At 36.4% G+C, this 14,822-nt stretch overlaps 1 long non-coding RNA gene and 1 pseudogene across 1 annotated transcript in view; both read right to left on the bottom strand.

The window, feature by feature from the left end:
• The window catches only part of LOC129045471 (uncharacterized), a 28,789-nt gene extending 14,457 nt beyond the window's left edge, over positions 1 to 14,332 (bottom strand). The window contains exon 1 of the long non-coding RNA XR_008505237.2: positions 14,112 to 14,332. This is a non-coding gene — a long non-coding RNA (uncharacterized LOC129045471). The remainder of the gene's footprint in view (positions 1 to 14,111) is intronic.
• On the bottom strand, positions 4,012 to 4,089 carry LOC123836228 (U4 spliceosomal RNA; annotated as a pseudogene).
• Positions 14,333 to 14,822: the final 490 nt, after the last annotated feature.

Here is a 14,822-nt window from a genome sequence, read left to right as displayed (position 1 = left end):
CACATATAAATTTACACTTAGTATACAAACCATTTCTAGAGAGAATGAATTCTAGTATATAGTAAAAAGCTTTGATATTAATTAAAGTTTGCTTCCCAAGTTTGTTAATAAAAAAGATTCCAAATCATTTCTGTGAACTTTAAAAGTAGTTATCATTTCTCTAGTATATTGCCCATAATTCAAACTGATTAAGGGAAAGGAGCTAGGGAAAGCAATTATTTTATTACACACATTTGAATGGAGTGGCCTAGTAATTACTTTAGAGTTTATGTAAAGATTATCCTTTAGAAATTTTCATACATGTAAAATTTTATTTCTCCTATACCTAACATTAGCAGGTACCTTTAGTGACACTGGAAATCAAGAAAGAGAAAGACATAAGACCCAAGAGAAATAGATCCTGCCCCAGAAAACAGTGAAATGAGGCTCTAGGAGAACTGCTAGACAACAAACCTGGAAAGCAGGTAGTCTTGACTGCAGCAGGAAAACTGGAAGAAATTTGGGGGGAAAATGTCATTTGATAGAATTTTTGATATGACAGTGTTTGAAAAAAACATATACATCAGAGATAAATAGTGTAAGAAAAGGGAAATGTGGCGTGCCTGGGTGGCGCAGTTGGTTAAGCATCTGTCTTCAGCTCGGGTCATGATATCAGGGTTCTGGGATGGAGCCCCACATTGGGCTCTCTGCTCAGGGGTGAGTCTACTCCCTCTCCCTCTGTGATCTCTCTCGCTTTTGCTCTCCCTCAAATAAATAAATAAAATTTTAAAAAAAAGGAAATGCAAGAAGTAACACCATGAAAACCAAAAAGTAAAACAATAAATGAAAAGAAATCAAACTAGAAGACTAGGCTCCATAGTGTACACTATTTGCAGACTAAATTACATAAATTCTTCATGGATTTCTCTAAAACAGCTACATGGTTATCTAAGAATGGGTGAGGGAAGGTGTTAGGATCATACATCAGTTAAATCTCTCATCTGTCTTCTCAGGAATTGAATAGATGTCTCAGATAAATCAAGAATGGTCTGTGTATTAATAGAGATGAAGTATACTATCTCCACTGTTAGAAACAGTCAAAAGAGTTAAAAGTGATTCTAACTTTCAATGTTATGATCACTAGATTCCTGTATCCCACTATATCTTCTGAAGTATATGACTTGAGTCTGTCCTGCTATGTATCTTTATGGCATTTCTGATGTCCATCTCATTTGAGGAACTTTAAAGAATCACTGAGCTACAGTTTTATTACCATCTTGTCTCATTCATTCAAGAAATACATTGAATGCCTGCTATATGTGTGTGTGTGTATCGTACATATATAGTATATATAAATACACTAGGTACTATGGTAGGTACTAAACTATGAGGCAGTAAACTTACTACTGAGAGATTGATTGCATTTCTTTAATAATTTTGCCTTACTTGTAGGTAGATATAGAAGAAAACAACCAGAAACGTGGTATGTGGTATGTAGGGAGCAAGTTCAAAGGTGTCTTTTCTTTTTATTTTGAACTTGACTGATGTGTATATCTTTTAACAAAATAAGCAAACCAAAAGAAGCAGAGACAAGCAAATAAAAATCTTATATTTCCTACTTCTTTCCTATGAAAGCATTATTAGAAAGTTTGTGGCCTAGGGACCACAGTTTTAGTTACTTGTTCTATGATAATCTTTATCTATTTCTGTCAGTTACTCTGCTCAGTCATTACATACATTGTGCATACGAAGAAATTTATTAACAGAGTGAATTGTTAGAAAACAGTCCTGCTGATATTTCCAAAATGCACTTTGGATCATATCAGCCATCTGTTTAAAAATGTCCAAAATTTCTATTTTGTCCACAAGATAAAATCTAAGTTTCCTCCTCTATATCTTACCCTCCCCTTTCCTTCTATTTCTTTCCCTCCCTTTCCTAAACTAGTCAGTGACAAAGCCATCTGGTAGGCAGAGTAAGCCAGGTATAGGGATTGCTCAGTGTGAAGAGTCAAAGCCCAAGCCAAGTAAGTAAAACATCCATACAGAAGTGGGGGCAGTCTGGTATTGAGTGTCTGATAAGGGTGAGGAGATCTATCTCAAGGTAGCAAGGTCCAAGTAGAGTCAGGAGAGCATCCACATAGAAGAAGGTGCAATATAAGTTTTAAAAGATTAGTTTTATACAGGAGGATTTATCAAACAAGTAAAAGATATTAAAGAAAATGGAAGTCAGTTTTCCCAGTGTGAGAAGGGAGTTACAAATACAGAAAGAGAGGCAACTAGAATGAATCCAGTGGCATTGTATAATTGGAAGTATGTGATCTTGTTATGTACTGATACATTACAAATCATCTCCAAATGCAGGGGTTTGAAACACAACGATAATTTTGTTATTTCTCATGATTTCTGTGCATCAGGACCTTGAAAAAGTCACACTGGGACAGTTTATCTCTGGGGACTCAGATGAAAAGACTTGAAAGCTGGAGATTTCTTGGTAACTGGGAGCTAGAATCACCCAAAGGCTCATTCACATGTCTAGAGTTCCATGCTGTATTACCTGGGGTCTCTACTGGGGCTCTTGATAGAACATACACCTGTCCTTTCTTTGTGGCTCTCTGCTTTTTTGCAGGATGATGACTGGGTTCCAAAAGGACCAGAAAGAAGCTGTATAATCTTTTAAGACCTAGATTGGAAGTCCCTTAGTCGCATTTCTGCCATACTGACAAGTATTAGTCAGCTTAGGATGCCATAACAAAATACCAAAGACTGGGTGGCTTTAAAAACAGAGGTTTAGTTTATTTTCTGACAGCTTTAGATGCTGGGAGATCAGGATCAGGGTTCCAGCATGGTTGGGTTCTGACAAGATAGCTGCCTTCTCTCTCTAGTGTCTCCTTATATAAGGGTACTAATTCTATGTTGAGGGCCTCACCTTCATGACCTTATTTAAACCTAACTAACTCCCAAAGGCCCCATTCCAAATACCATAACACTGAGGGGTTAGGGCTTCAACATATGAATTTAAGGGGACACAATAAAGTGCATAGCACCCTGATTCAAGATAGGGGATGGGCATAGATCTAATTTCCAAATGAGAGGAGCATTAACATGCTACATAAAAAAAATCATGTAGTTCATGTGTAATGGGAGACCTTGTTATGGCCATCTTGGAAAATGCAATCTGCCACCTTATATGTGCATGTATGCACACGCATATACATATATATGTGCATGCATAGCACCCTGATTCAAGATAGGGGATCGGCATAGATCTAATTTCCAAATGAGAGGAGCATTAACATGCTACATAAAAAAAATCATGTAGTTCATGTGTGTTGGGAGACCTTGTTATGGCCATCTTGGAAAATGCAACCTGCCACCTTATATGTGCATGTATGCACACACATATACACATATATGTGCATACATGTATGTGTGTATGCATATTCCCTAACTTTGTCCAATGAGAGGGCCCAAGAGCAGTAACTGTGCCCTACTCCAACGGCATTGAGTACATCCAGATCTTGACTTCTAAATATCACTCTTCATTATAGAGAACTGAGAATCCTTGGGGAAATGGCTGACTCAAGAGCTAAGGAAAGAACAAGATGAGTTTAGAACCAGTTGTGATAGAAACAAAGAATGATGAGGGGTACCAAAAGGGTATTTATTTATTTTTAAAGATTTTATTTATTTATTTGAGAGAGAGAATGAGAGACAGCACAAGAGGGAAGAGGGTCAGAGGGAGAAGCCGACCCCCCGCTGAGCAGGGAGCCCGATGCGGGACTCGATCCCGGGACTCCAGGATCATGACCTGAGCCGAAGGCAGTCACTTAACCAACTGAGCCACCCAGGCGCCTGGATGTTGATTTTTTAATTTTGAGATTGTATTATGGTTATATTGGAAAATATTTTTATTTGTAGGAGACACAGTAAAGAATTCACGAGGGATGTCACATCAGCAATGTACTCTCAAGGGGTTCAGGAAAAAATTTGTTGTTGTATACTTGTGATTTTTTTGTAAGTGGGAGAGTGTTCCAAATTACATTTTTCAATTAGCAATAATCGCGCCTCGGATAAACCTCATTGGCTACGATACTGCCACTGCGCAAAGCTCCAAATTATATTTTTAAAAAAATAACACAAGGCTTAGTACACATTCAAATTGCTTATATATCTTATCTTGTGTATCTAATCCACAAACCTTCCAATTTTGTATATTACCCTATATCTTACCACTTACATGGAATAACCCCATGCTTTAGTCCCAGAGCTGGTCAAGCCTTCTCTCATCCTTTTACAGGAATACTGATACCTCTTTCCCTTCTCTCTCCTAGAAAATCTTTCCTTATTCTCTATGACCCATTGAAATGGTTTTTCCTGTGGAAACTTTTCAACTCCCCTGAACACCATTACTTAGGCCCTCTATTCCCATCAGCTTTATACATTATTTTGTGGGTATTGTCTGTAATAAGGTACTTGTCACGAAGGAAAGACCTATAATACATTCATCTTCCCATTCCTGGGACTTGTCACAATCCCTAGAACATAGGAGCAGCTCAATGCATTGTGTTGAATGAATGAGCACTAAATTAATGGATAAAGTGTTGGAACTGTTTGTTAATATTGTGTTTCAAAAGGAGTGCTGTTGTAACTCTTAATCCTATATATCCCATAAACTTATGGACATATGATCTCTTGGGGAGCTTGTAGTGGTCCTATTATACATGTACTTCATGATATGTCCCTTCAAATCATATTTTTATTTTGGAGTAGAATGAAAATAGAGGGAAAGAGAGAGAGAACACTGAGCAAGGGAGAAAGGAAAGAAGAAAGGGGGAGAGAGTAGAAGGGAGGGGAATAATTTTGAGTTTGGGAAATCCAGTGAATTGGTAAGACTTATCATCTCTAATATCTGGTCAGCACAATTGCTTGGGCACAGCAGACTGCACACTTACTTTAGGGTAGACAAACCTGCATGTGACCGCCAACTCTGCCACTTTTCAGTTATTTCATCTTGGGCAAGTTAGTTAACTTCAATGATTCTCAGATACTTCATCTTTTAAATGAAAATAATACTATGAACTCCATAGGTTCATTGTGATGATGAGAGGGAATATTTTAAGTAAAGAGCTTAGCATTATGCTTGGAATATTATAAGTTCTTAGAAGGCAGTAGCTCTTATTTTTAATATACCTAAGATTTTGATGCTCTGTACTCTCTAACTGATAAACTGTCACCTTGTTGTACCTTATCAATAAGTTAATTCACTAGAATAAATACTTGAAAGTATGAAGCAGCAAAATCCTACTACTGAAAAATCTAAGTTTTATTTTTTTATCTATAAAAGTGTCATGTTTATGATTACCGGTTTTACTTTCAATTTGGTTATGTTCCAAGTAAGATGTATTTCCAAGTTAGTTGTGTATGAGAATAGACAATTGGACATTTTGCACATGTAAAGTATCTTCTTTGGTTTTGACAAGATGAGAGGTATATTGTGCTTGGTTCTTAGGATCATTTTCTTACTTTCCAGACAAAAGGTTTTTTGTTGCAAATCTGTCAGTCTTAAGTCTCATGGGATATGCTCCCTTCAACCCACCTCTCTCTTGTTTTTTGAGTAAATAATTATACTATGTTTTCCTCCTAATGCATACATTGCTCTAAATCAAAGCTCTCTACAAGAAAAATTTACATAGAAATGAATCACATAGTAAGTATTAATGGTGTTTTGAAATAATAAACAGCAGCTATAAAGGCTTTTAGGCAAGTCAAACTAAAAAAATAAAATAAAGTAGAGGTTACCAAGTTCAGGCTGATGTTATTTTTCACATCACTTCTCTTAGAATTCAAAAATCCATAACAATAAAATCTCCCAAACTGGAGGCAACAAAAGATTTCAAATAGTAAGCCCAAGATATCACACTTCTAGCTTTAAGGTCACGGAAAGTGAGAAACCTAAGCATAGAGACCCATTCAGAGTCTGTATTTGCCTGTAACCTCCCGTATTATATGTGAATTTCTATGGTGTTGATGTCCACATTCCTCGCGTGAATTGCTAAAGGTTTTCTGCACACCACCTCCTTCAGTATTTACTCTAAACAAGTCAGCAACCACTATTCACTCTTTTGACTTTGAAGAACTTTCTTTTTATGTGCTTTGAAAAGTGTTGTGTAATACTGGAAATTTCCAGGGTGTTGCTTGTGTTCAAGGACAGATTTAAACAATGAGGAGACAACCTACCACCTATATCCTGTATGAGGAAAAAAACGTTGTTTGGAAAATGCTGTGAGTCGATGTATCATGGAACACACGTACACCAGTGTAATTATTACTGGTAAGTCCCTCTTCTCATGCTCTACAGCTGTATTGCTGGGTCTTTAACAGTGCTCAAGAGCTACACTTTGCACTGTGGATTTCAGAGGCCTCCCAACAAGCCACCCATTTTTGGAAGCAGTGAGCAGGAGGATTAATGAGTTGCTTAGCCCCCCCGCCCCTTTGAATGAGTATTTATTGATTCTGACAGAGGCATAGGGAAGTGAATGATAAGAGAGTAGAGTTGCATACCTCACCTGGCTCTCTGCCTTAATTTGTTTGTGAAAATGAATTAAGACTGATGGCAAATAAGATTGTGCAGGAAAGATAGGACACAGAAAACTATAATGGTCACAGAAAGGGAGAGCAGCGACTAAAAAAATCCAGTTTTTAGCCAGGTGCTATTTTTATAATCTAGGATTTTAGGCACACATAAGCTATTTTAATATCATGCGTATGAATACATTCACAAAGTTATATGCAGTTTACAGCCTTAAAAACAAGGTTTTCCTAACTTGCAGCACTGTAAGCTCGATTTCACGTACCTGAGTCTGAAAAAAAAAATCAGATTGTGTTCTTTTAGTCACGTACATCATCACCAATAAAAGAGATTTCTGGTGTTCGACCACAATGGCACCCTTGTTAAAGATGCATGAAGTCAGTGGAGTAGACCTTATTTCTCTACAGCTGTGGAGGCCCTGGAGGTCTGGCAGTGATAAACATTTGTCTGTCACTTAATGAGGCATAAATGACTCAGAAGAGAAGATATAATTAATGTGTGGGGGCCTGGGGGTTGATTGTTTGCTTTTTTGTTTGGTTTGGTTTGGTTTTTGTTAAGGCATGCTGTTGGCCAGATCAAAATTAAGGTTAAGAACTCAATGCTCTTGGTATCCTCTCATTCCATGTGGTCTTTAGCGTCTCTTGTTTTGATGGGGTAAAAATTAGAGTGAAGACTACAATCAGCTGGGCCTCCATGTGGCTCTACTCTTGTATTAACTTCCTAGGGCAGGTGTAACAAAGTACTACAAACTGGGTGGCTTAAAATAACCAAAATGTATTGTCTCCTGGTTCTAGAGGCTAAAAGCCTGAAACGGGGTGCTGTCAGGGCTATTCTTTCTCTGAGATCTGTGGGGAAGAATCCTTCCTTGCCTCTTCTAGCAGCTGCTGTTTGTCTGTAGTCCTTGGTATTCCTCAGCATGTAGACACATCACTCCAATCTATGCCTCTGCTGTCACATCGCCATCTTTTACCTGAGTGTCTCTGCCTCTGGATTCCCCTTTTTAAAAGGACATCAGTCATAATTGTATTAAGAGCCCATTCTACTCCAGTATGAGTTCGTCTTAACTAATTACCTCTGCAAAGACCCTTCTAAATAAGGTCACATTCTGATGTACTAAAGGTTAGAACTTCAGTATATGTTTTTGAAGGACACAATTTAACATACAATTCTCAGTTGTTTTTTCCCTAAACCTACTTATGTTTTGGATGATATGTTTACATGGAAGAGGGTAAGAAGCACATCCCAGTAAGAAACAAAATTGTTTGGAGTACTTAGTGTTATGTTTGAATTTCACTGACTCTCTTACCTTCTCAGTCTAATTACTACATTCTTCTCACTTTGTTAGATTTTAAAAATTCTAAAATGTTTGAAGAACAGAATTTCCTAGTTTATGATTTGCCTGATGAAATTTTTTAAATAAGTTGAAATTAATCTCTTTTATTGACTAACTGCTAATGACTCAGCAAAGTTTCCATAAACCCCTAAATCTATCTGTCTCTGATCCCGATTCTCTTCAGATAGGCCCCTAACTCTGGTTATAAACCATATGCCTACTATGTGCCTGGGCTCTGGGCAGGACACTTTTCATACAACTCTCCCTAAATCCCATTATGCTGGAATTGTTCTATCCATTTTACATATAAATGAACAAAGTAATTATAGTTATGTGAGTCAGTCACTTCTTATAAAGTGTTAAATGCAGAAAACCCACCCTTCTGAATTCTCCCATAGCCATATAACTGGCTTGACTAATTTTCCTCACTGACTTGACTGTTAGGCATTATGTACAGACTGTTTTGTTGCTATTTTAATTTGGCCCGTGCTTGTTATAGTGGGGGAAAAAAAAGCACCCTGAATTTACCTCCTGAAAGATTTCTTTTCTCCACTAATCTTTTTGAAGACTGATCAATTTTTTTCTGCTTCTCTTTAAATTAAAAGGGATATAATTTTGCTTTAGTTAATTGTAGACCACAGACTCAGCATTTGTAGCCATTGTCAGTATGACTGTGCATGTATTTACCTGGTATAACCAATATTGAATTCAATGCAATCACAAATTTTTTACTTTAGCCTTAATATGGCAACTGATATTTTTAAGACAATATCCCCAGTCCTTGTCAACTTATAGGAACGTGAGGAAATAACTGACTTTTTTCCAATGGTAAGATTAGGTTTTATCCACTGAAATATCCTTTCTTGACTCCCCATTCTAATCATCTCCATGTGTAATTTATCACTACATAGCAGCAAGAGAAGCTTCTGTTAGTCCCTACCTGAATATTACACATTAAATGAGACTCTGACTCCCCATCCTGGTTCGTAAGTCGCGTCCGGCTCTGAACTCAGTTCCTTTGTGCTACTGCTCATTACACCCTGCACACCAACCATCACCCTAGCTAGCTTGGGGTTAGTTTCTGAGCACGAGCTGGTTCTTTCCTTCCCAGGATCCTCCATTCACACTCTTCCCTCTGCTTTTCCAGGGCTGTCCCTTCTATTTATTCAGGCCTCAGTTCATATTTGGAACATTTCTTCATGGCTGCCTGCCTTGCTTACTCTATTAGATTCCCCCATGTCATTCTCCTTCATGTCACCTTCTGCTTTGTTTATTTCCTTAGGAGCACTTAACACCCTTTATAATTTGTTTACCTTTTATTGCTAGGTCTCCCTGTAGACAGTTAAGCTCTGGAGAATATGTTTGTTTTGTTGACCACAATACACCCAGTTTCTGTCTCATTGCCTGGCCCATATTAGGTGTTCATTAAATATTTATGGAAAAAATGAATAGGCATTTAATACCTGGTTTCCCTGTGAAGTCTTGGTACATTTTTATTATGTTTGGTTTTGGCAGTCTGCTTACTATTATATGGAGGAAATCAAAGAAATATCAAGGTGTGGAATATTCTGCTTTTATTTTTGCTTTTTGTTATGTGTTTGAGTGACGAAGTTAAGATTTTAGGAATTTTATAGCTAATTGAAAGCTCTTTGTTTATTTTTTTAAAGATTTTATTTATTTATTTGACAGAGAGAGACACAGAGAGAGAGGGAACACAAGCAGGGGGAGTAGGAGAGAGAGAAGCAGGCTTCCCGCGGAGCAGGGATCCTGACGTGGGGCTCGATCCCAGGATCCTGGGATCATGACCTGAGCCGAAGGCAGACGCTCAACGACTGAGCCACCCAGGTGCCCCTTGAAAGCTCTTTTAAAGACAATATTTTAGGGTGCCTGGGTGATTCAGTTGGTTAGGCATCTGACTCTTGATTTCAGCTCAGGTCATGATCTCAGGGTCATGAGATTGAGCCCCGCATCAGGGGGCATGGAGCCTGCTTTAGATTCTTTCTCTCCCTCTCCCTATGCTCTTCCCCCACGCATGCACACATGCACTTTCCCCAAAAAAAAAAAATAATAATAATAATAAAGACTGTGTTTGACCATAATATACCTCCATCACTATGTTCTAAGAGTAACAAAAGTCATCATTCTCCTGTTCGTGCCTCACATTTTACATAGGTTAATTGGGAACATAAAAGACAAAGATAGGGGCACCTGGGTGACTTAGTCTGTTAAGCATCGAATGCGTGATTTAGACTCAGGTCATTATCTCAGGGTCATGTGATCAAGTCCCACTTTGGGCTCCACACTCAGCATAGAGTCTGGTTGTGATTCTCCCTCTCCCTCTGCCCCTCCCCTTGCTTGCGCTTGCTCCCTCTCTCTCTCTCTCTCTCTCTCTCAAAATAAATAAATAAAATCTTTAAAAAAAAAGAAATGAAGATAAACTTAATACTGAATTCCAAAGCACAAATTAAAAAAAATGGAACTTTCTATCCCTTCTGAAAAACAATATAAGAGATCATGAAAAATGTTTAGCTATAAAAACTATTCATACCTCTCATAGGTTTCTGGGGAATTATAATGTTGATATAAGTACTACAAATAATGACTCAATTATATATATGAAATGGTTGAATTGATGGCTACTCTCTTTATTACCATCAGAGTGTTAAAACTGCATTTGTTTAAACCATTAATGTGATACATTGTTCTTTTAAAAAATTCCCCATGCTAATTGTTGGCTATTTTTCATATCTCTTCAGGACCCAACCCATAATGATATATTAAATAAGCACTCCATACATATTAAACAAATGAGTAGGCATTAAGTATATGCCATTAAATTGAGATTGAAGTATACGTATCCATATTGTGAACTTTCCTAGAGACACTGTGTGCCGTGCTGCATACATCTTAAGCACCCAGTTAGCTGGTTATTGAAACTAATTATCAGGCAGGCTATAAAACAGATAGCCATTTGTGATCTCTTCTAGCTCTTTAATCAAATAACTTCAAATACCTTTTTAAAGGCCCTATCTGGACAGAGTTTTCTAGAAACTCTAGGTACTATGCATAAGGTAAATTTGTTCAATAATAGCTAAAATATTAAAATATATGCTTGATTTATTCTATATACTACAAAATTTCCAATGGCAATTAGAAAATAATAACAAGTCTCATTGGGAGTTACTGATAAATGTTATGCTTTGGCATTAGCTAACTACATTCTAATATGCAGTAGGTATCTTTTGCCCAATTACAGTGTACATTTCTTTAATTTTACCTGTAGGGGTCACTGGTGTCACAGGGCAATCTTCCTCTCTGTTTAGGTTTTGATGGGTAATTACCTGCTGACAGGTAATGTATTATAGGAATAAGGTAATATATTCTTACGATTTACTATTCAGTAAGGAATTCATTAACATAAAGATTATGACCTAGAATATACCCTTGGGAAACTTTCATGTTGATATGCTTTTATTTGGAAGGTGAGTCACTATGTTTGCTAGTGGAAAATAGTTGACAGAAACTTCATTTTTACCTTACTTCTTACTGGATATAACTATGGGGTTCAGTCAAATGACAATGAACCAAGAAAAAAAGTGAGTCATTCATTTAAAATTTATTAAATGGATATATCCTTGAATATCATAAGAGGTATGATTGTCATAAGAAAAATGCATTATGTAAACCTAGTTAATGAAACTAACTTTACACATTTTACTAGGTATGTTAGTAAATTCTAAATAGTAGCCTTCATTCCATTCAGGTTGTTAATATAGAGACTATGAGATGCTTCGCATGAATTATTTAGTTAAGATGGTGACAATAAACCTTAGCATTTGATAATCTAATGCAAATTCAGTTTTTGTATTCATATAACTAATTCTTTTATATATGGTATTTGCCTAAGTATCAAATAATTAATCTTAAAATAACAAGTTTTTTTTTAATTGGTGAAAATAGCCCAATTAGACTTATTGTTGATCTGATTCTTCTCTTTGAACAAATGTGAAGACTTTGAACAAATGTGAAGATACGGAGTTTAGAGACAAATTGGACTAAATCCAATTCATTTCCTTTTCTAGAACAAAAATGATGTCAGCCAGGGAGACACCTTAAATGTAGAAAATCTCCATGCAACTCCTGACTGGGGAGAGTGTATCATCCACAGGCAATAATACCTCTGCTGTGTTGGTCAGCGAATAGTACAATTCATTGCTGCTGTGTTTGTTTTTTTGTGGGGAATAAACTAAGGTGACCAAAAGAATAAAGGAAGTTTGGTTATTTTTCACTAAGGTTTATATTGGCAATAAAATCAATTCAGAGAGTTTATTTTTAAGAAACTGATTTTTTTTTAATTCAAAGCCAAAAGTGGCAATGACACACCATCCCAAATCCATAAAATAGTTATGTAACTCTATGATTGTTAGAACTGGATCCATCAGGTTCTTGCAAAATTAAAATAGGATTTTAAAAGTTAATTTTTAATTCCTTGGAAATTTCTTCATAACCTTTCCCTATTTCACAATGAAAGACAAACACTATCTTGAAGTTGAAATGCAAGTAAATTCTGAAAAAAAAATGTATTTGTACTAGAATGGCAAATGTTGTCAGAAATTGGAAAGTGGCTCTTAAAGAAACTCTCAGCAGGAGAGCCATAATTAGTTTTAAGATTTACTTCTAGTGGTTTCTCAGATCAACAGGACTTTGTTTACTGTAGCATCTTGAGGTATCTAGGGGACATTCAGTCTTCAAATATCAAGGGATCTGTGTTTTACTGTAGTCAAAGAGCAATGTGAAAATATATGTGAAAGTCACAACAAAAGTTCCAAGTAGAAGTCATTTAACTTGAGGTCAGCTCTCTTTACATGGAATATATATTTAGACTTTTCAATCTTAAAAATAATCATTATATAACTGTCCCATACTGTATGGATTTGTATATATTTATTTTGAGAAAAAAAATCCTCTTCCACTCTTTTGTGTGGTATATATTCTGGTTTTGGAGATAAGATATAAAAATACATACAATAAAAATATGTATTTTTTAGCTTACATAGCAGTGATGGGAAAACAAATTATCATTTTACTTTTATATATCAAATTTGTCTGAAAACTAAGTCTGGTAAATTTTAAAACTCACTGGAAAAGGACCATAAAGGCAGAGAACTTCATAGTGGCATTAATGAATTAAATAAGTATTTTTTGAGCCTATATGATATGTTAATTTTTATTTAGATATGGAAGTATAAAATGTGGCTTTCAACTTACCATTAGTTGATAAGAAATGCAAATAAGGTAAAAAATGATCAAAATATAGAATTATTTGCCAAATGAATGAAAATATTAAAAATAATTTGCCAAGAAAGGAATGATATTCCTATCTGTCAACCATCATCATGAACAAAAATTATTCGTGACAGTTTAAGCACAAAGTCAAGCACAGCGAGTCCATGACTTCTAGAAGCTGGTGATCATATCCTTATTTTATAGATGAGGAAACAGAGGATCACAATAGTAAGGGACTTGTCCAGTGACACACATAAAAATTAATGATAGAGTGTGCCATTAGAATAATGAAGGTGAAATGAACTATGGCAACAAGCCTGAATTGGTTTTCATGCCTATAGTGATACCTCTGCCCTCCTGCCCTCCACTTTATGCCCTGCTCCCAAAATAATCTTCCAGAAATGCCTTTGATCTATCACTGACTTGTTTAAAGACCTCTTCCGGGCTCCATGAAATCTAAACTTAAGGCTGCTTTCCTTACTTTTTTTCTTACTGCCTTTCTCTCCCTCTATGCAAACTAAGTACAAATCAAGCTATTCTCCAAAACACTCTGAACATTTTTAAATGTATGCCTTTGTGCATACTGTCCTTTCACCCCGTAATGCCTTGCCTCTTATCTCTGCAAATGCAAGCTTACCCATCCTATGTTCTGCTCAAAAACCACCTCTGGGGCCTTCCTTAATCTCTTCCAGTTGGAATTAATCTCTTCCATACTAAGCCTATTATACCTCTGGGGTATATATCTATTGCTCCTAAAAAACTGAAAGTTCACTGAAGACTGAGACCTTCAATCTATCATATTTGTATCATCTGCAGTTCATTGAATAACTTACACAGAGCCACAGAGAAGTAGCAATGACATAGCAATTTATTAGTAATAACAATAAACATAATTAAAATAGATGACTTTTATTAGGCACTCACCCCATAGCAGGCAGTAATCTAAGTGCTGTAGATGGAATCAGAATTCGAAGCCAGACAGTCGACTCCAAGATCCTTGTTTTTAGCTGCGTAGGTTCTGGAGTCAGCTGCTCTGGACTGAATCCTGATTCTACCACTTACTGGCCGAGTGATCTCTCTGTTCCTCAGGGCTTCATCTTTAAAGTGAAAATATTAATAGTGTTTGCCTCAAGTTTTTAAATAGATTAAGTTAGATAATTTGTGTTAAATGTTTAGGGTAGTGCCTAGCACATAGCAGTGCTGATTTGTAGTTAACTCTACTTATTATAGATTGTTCTAAGTATTTGGTGAGTTAAATTAACTCAACTATCTTGGGTAAAACACTTCTTACTTTCTCACCTCCTATCGCTTTAAGGACCTACCCGTGAGCCACCTCCTCTTGGAGTCATTCCCAATGTCAGGATTATTCTTTCACAGGGTGGTACACTCCTGATTTTCCACAGCATCTAACTATAACATCTGTTAGCTTCAGGAAATAGTTATGGCCAGCTATGGTTAGCAATAATGTAAGAAACAGCTATGGAATTACCAACTTTTTCTCAGGATAATAGAAAAATGATTATCTAATCTTTTGTGTTTTGAATCTAATCTTTCCACTGACTCACCTAAACATGTAAAAACTATTCTTGTGGTTGGCAGAATACTTTGAAAATCCTGAGTAGGAATATTTAAAAC

The sequence above is a fragment of the Mirounga angustirostris genome, unplaced genomic scaffold (assembly GCF_029215605.1).
Source record: "Mirounga angustirostris isolate CCGP_5_RB_7025 unplaced genomic scaffold, mMirAng1.0.hap1 SCAF_12, whole genome shotgun sequence".
Lineage (NCBI taxonomy): Eukaryota > Metazoa > Chordata > Mammalia > Carnivora > Phocidae > Mirounga > Mirounga angustirostris.
The sequence above is the reverse complement of the archived record's forward strand: the minus strand, read 5'-3'. Positions and strand labels throughout refer to the sequence as shown.